Source organism: Cryptomeria japonica, chromosome 3 (assembly GCF_030272615.1).
Source record: "Cryptomeria japonica chromosome 3, Sugi_1.0, whole genome shotgun sequence".
Taxonomy (NCBI): Eukaryota; Viridiplantae; Streptophyta; class Pinopsida; order Cupressales; family Cupressaceae; genus Cryptomeria; species Cryptomeria japonica.
In genome coordinates, this window is record NC_081407.1 from 349,429,809 (window position 1) to 349,435,301 (window position 5,493).

Below are 5,493 nucleotides of genomic sequence, written 5' to 3' on the forward strand. Positions count from 1 at the left end.
CTGTTTCAATGGGTTCCCCTAAGGGAGTGTATGTGCATTTCTGTTTTTGCTGACAAGGTCTTGGTTCATCGTGAGATGTGATGCGACTTTGATTTGAAGGAACATTTGTGTTATTTTGAGGTGGAGGATTCTGTCCTGCAAATCGAACCACAGGTTGTGCATTTTGGATAGTCCGGGCATCCACAACCCCATCATTGACGATATTCTTGTTTTTGTTCCAGAAGCTTGGTTTATCACTATTGAAGCGTGGGCGAAGACCATCCTTTGGTTCATTATAGATTTTGATAAGTCCTTTCTTGATGAGTGCCCGTTCACACTTCAAACCCTTGGTGATCATATCATTAAAAGAGTCTGTGTCTTTGACATCCAGGTGAAATTCCATTTCTTCGTTTAAGTTGGAAATGAATATTTCCACTAGTTCTCGTTCAGGTAACTGAAGAGAACGTCTGCTAGACAATTGGTGCCATCGTTGCAGGAATACTGAGAATAGTTCACCTGGTTTTTGTTTGGTGTTGCACAGATCGACCATGGTGATATCGCGTTCAATGTTATGAGTAATGAGCTAGGAACTTCTGGATCAGTTCCTCAAATGTTCTAATGCCACCTAATAGTCGGGAAAACCATGATGTGGTTGTTCCTCCCAAGCTTTGGGGAAAAAGACGCATTAGGTATGTGTCTTCATATGCCACTTCGAGACAAGCGGAATGAAATTCTCTGACATGATCGCGGGGATCCCCCTTTCCTCTATATTTTTCAAATTTGGGTGTTTTGAATCCTCGTGGAAAGGGTGGCATATAAAGATTCCGATCAAAAGGATAAGGATAGATGTCATTGAGTGAGAATTGGTTGGCCTTGACACCACTATGAAGTTGTTGGGCGAGATTCTCAACTTGTTGCCGCAACATCTCCATTTCAGTTGGAGGAGGAGGTGGTGGGTTACCTCAAGGAATGTTATATCTGATGGGATCTCTACCTTGTTCCTCCTCATGGCGACTTTGTCTTTCTGATGCTTGTCTTAATTGGGCAAGATCAAAGTCAGAGGGGAGTTTGGCTCCTTCTTGAGCGAGTTTTAAGAAGTGAGCATCCACATTGCTCCTAAGTATTTCATCAAACAGTCTGTTAAAGAGAGGGTTATGCTGAGCCCTTTCTATTGTTGCAGGAGTAGGAGTACTTGGGTTTTCGTCATTTGCATTTCCTCCAAGTGCTTCTTGAAATTCATTGAGATTGTCCTCTTCTTCTTCTTCCATTTCTATTTCTCGTTGCCTTGACCGTGATCGGGTTTGAGCCATTTTGCTTACAAGCTTTTTGTTGAAGGTGAGTGAAGATGATGATGAGTTTTTGATGAAATGAGAGATTGATGGTTGGTGAATTGTGTTGCATGTAGATCTCTAGCACTTTTTAAGGTAGATGTAACCAAAATTCCTTCTTTGAATTGCTTGTTTGTTTTGATAAGGTTGGATGTGATAAGGTGTAGATAAATCTGAGATGTGTTACAGATTTAACTTACCTAGTAATGAGAGGATTCACTCATGAACTAGTTTTAACCTGCGTAGATGTGTCTCTTAGGATGAGCTTATCCTAGATGTAGAAACAATCTAAAAAGTGATGTGATGCGTTTGATTCAAGTAATATCTAAAAAGAGAACTTGGAGCAAGAACCTCTTAATGTTTTGAGAGTTGGAACGGATTGATGATGAAGTGATGATGTATGAAAAAGATGATGGATGAAAATGTTTTTAACTTCAATAAAAGTTGTGTCACAAATGGAACAAACTCTACCTCTTCCCTTTCGGGTGTTGGTGGTATTTCTCGAGCTACGTTGTATGTGATACAGACGTTTGGGAAAAAGTTGGGATTAATCTTACCTCCTTGGTTTTTGTGATAACTCAGAGCTCTATATTGCATAAAAGCTCCGCGGTTCAATGTCTTTGAATCAAATTCGTTTGTTTTGCCTTGAAGGTAGAGACGCATGTGACGCAAAAAAAACTCTATGTGAGACAAAGATTTGTCTATTTATATAGAAGAATTTCCTCCTTTTGATCAAAGCCTTTGAGCTCAATGGTCTTCTTTTCAAGCTGATATTCTGATGATGCTTCTTCTTTCGCAAGATGTGCAGAATGGTCATAAAGTTTGATACTTTTCTCTTTGTTTTTGATTTTTTGGTTGTTTTTGAAAGATGTTTGGTTGGATGAATACTTTTTTTTTGGAAGTGATTTTCTTTTGATGTTTCTTTGACAAAAAAACAAAGCAAGCACACAAACACAAGAATGTTGCCTAAAAAAGGCACAAATGAGTATGGGTCTAGATCAACCCAATCCTTGGACTTGTATATGACCCTTCCTTTAGATGTATTTTAAGGTGTATTTCCAAATCCTGAAGTCGGCTTAATTTGCACTTGGTCTTGACTAAAACAAACACACTTCAAACACTTTTTATCCCTAAGGTCAAATGGCCAGTTGTGATAAATTTAGCCCACATCTTGATATTTCTTCGACTTTGGTACTACATACCTTATGAATCTCGCCTTGGCAGGTAAGGATGTGATATACTAAGTCTTGCACGAGCATAACAAATAGATGATCCCTATGATGGGGGAGTCACCACTTTTATCAAGCCACAAGTGACTTTTCAAAAAGCTATGTTTCTACTCAAGGAAATATGAATGGTGAGTATCTTGGGAGCAAAACCATCTATGTTCTTGCACTAAATTATATCGCAAATATCCTCAATCAATAAAACGGGTGGGCTACTACTTAAAGGTGTTTAGTCATGTTCGATGTTTTTGGACATAAGTTCATTTTGCAGTGACTCACTTAAGAGCCTTGTAACTAGTGGTGGGGCCCATTTGTCCTTTCGGCCAGTTACACTGTAGGAACAACTATACCCAAAGCTACAGCTTTCGCTCACACTTGATTTCTATAGCAGCTCGAAGGATTTACCGCTCGAGGTCGTTCCCAAGAGTATCGATCCCTTGGCAGGCCTCTCTTAAAAAGATAAAATTTGAGTGTTACTAACACTTTTCTCTTGCACCTAGGACCACGAGAGCCAAGGGAGAGGATAGTGTGTGTTAGAAGTAGGACCACTCGACCAACTCTTTTGCACAAGTGTGCCAAACACAAAATTCACTTGTTCCTTTTAACTTGTCATTGCAATGATTTTCTATCTATTTTGAGATGTTGCTCCAACAATCATGGTGTTCTTTTTAATTTTCAAAGGCAATTGTTTGAGTAAACTAGAATTTGAAAATCCTGGTCAACTTAATGAAAAATACGTTTGCATAAAGTAAAATTGCTTTAAAAATGAGACAAGTTGATTGTGAATTTTATTTGCACCAAAAATGGAAGTGTGGATTGTGAGTTTTATCTTGATGCAAGAAATAAAATTTGCCTTGTTGATTTTAAGCACCCAAAAGAATTTGTTCCTAACTTTGCAAAAAAATAAATTTGCGTGTTTGTTTTTGTGATTCTTTTTAACTTTGAACAAATGTGATTCTTTTTAGAGCTCTAAGTGAAAGATGTGGTTCTTTTTAAAACTCCAAATGAATGTGTAGTTGATTTTAACCCAAAAGGAAAATGAATTTATTTTATCCTAACTTGAAAGACGAAGTTAGAAATATGAACAAATTTATTTCCTGAGCTAAAATTGCTAAAACATCCTATTATAGAGGTTAGTTAAAACCTGCACAAAAGATAATTAGTTAGAAAAATCCGCATGTTTTGGTGGGCTTCTACAAGCCTAAAATTTTTGGTTTTCGGTTACAAGGAATTTTCTTACAACTCTCTGTTACAATAGCTCTACTCTGTGTGAAAACAGAAGTGCTATTTAACACGAAAGAGCAACAATATAAACAATAGCGCTAAATTATCAATTTGCGAAGGTGCTAAATTGAGAACAAAAACGCAAGAGAATGACCTGTGTGTCAATTAAAACATTCAAAAGTTAGTAGTCTTCAAAAAGGTTGCATGTTCGATTCATGTCAGGTTCACCAAATGATGTCATGGAAATGGGGACAAGGCAACAACAAAGTTCAATGTTAATAAGTTAGTTTCAACCATAAAAACAAAACAAAGAACTAAAAACCATTCCAAACATATCAAAAGAGATTTCAAAAAGCATGAAAGAAGTTTAACAAAATAAACGAAAGGAGAAGAGCCTCCCTAAGATGCTTCCATGATGCCTTTCGATGCTTCTCCCTTGTTTCTCCCCTCTCCAAGTCCCAAATGAGTGTAGCTCTCAGCTTTTAGCATTATCCATGGATGCCATATGGAGATTCAAGATGGTTGAATATGATAAACAAATGCTATGCAAGTGTAGATAGTGATGTTATGAAAAAACTCTATGCTAATGCCAGTATAACAACAATACTCTAATGCTTTCTTTTTTTGCTTGAGGAGAAGGGTTCTATTTATAGAAGAAATGGGGAAATGAAGGGTTAAGATTGAGCAATCTTAACAATTGTTAGGATTGAAAGATATTCAATCCATGTGAGACTTTCAACCCAATCCCATGTTGACAAGTGTCACCATGAGGAGGCTTGAGAGGAGAGATAAGGAGCATTAAATGCTTGAGGGGACATGATGGTTACCCTAGTCAAAGAACTAAATGCTTTGAAGAGACACATGGGTTACATGAGGGTTAAGTTAGGGGTCAAAGTCTTTAACCATGGGTGCAAGTAGAATTAACCATTAATGGTCATGCAAGAGCCATAAGTGGTTTGGAAGACTTTAGAGGTTAATTTGTTGAACACACAAAGCATTAATTGCTTTTCAAAGACTTTGGAGTCTTTGAGAAGTGACTTCAATTTTCTTAGGAATGTGACAATATTTAAGGGATGGATTAGGTTAATTAGGAAAGGTTTAAAAGAATCTAGAAGGGGTTTAGGCATGCAAGTGGATTTTGTAGGAAAATGCAAGTGGAAGGAATTTTGGTATTTTCAATTAAAATAAAATCATTTATTTCAATTAAATGGTGTAATTTGCATTTGGATAAATATTCAAATAAATATTAATTTATTTAAATGAGAAAAAGGAAGATAAAGCATTAAAATGCTTGAAGACTTTGAGGGAAACCATTAAAGGCTTGGAGACTTTAAGGGAAGCAATTAAAGTCTTAGACTTTAAGGGAAGCCATTAAGTTTGAAGACTTTAAGGGAAACCATTAAAGGCTTAAGAAGACTATAGAAGGAAGCCATCAAGTTTGAAGACTTTAAGGGAAGCCATTAAAGGTTTCAAGTGGGTGAGGATAAATAGGATTTTAAATAAATAATTTATTTAAAATAGTTGTGCAACTTGCATTTGTAGGAAAATGCAAGTGGGTGGAGGATAAAGGTGATTTAAATAAATGATTTATTTAAAATAGTTGTGCAACTTGCATTTGTAGGAAAATGCAAGTGGGTAGAGGATAAAGGTGATTTAAATAAATGTTAATTTATTTAAATGTGAGAGGTGGGATTTTGGGGGAATTTAAATAAATATTAATTTATTTAAATGTGAGA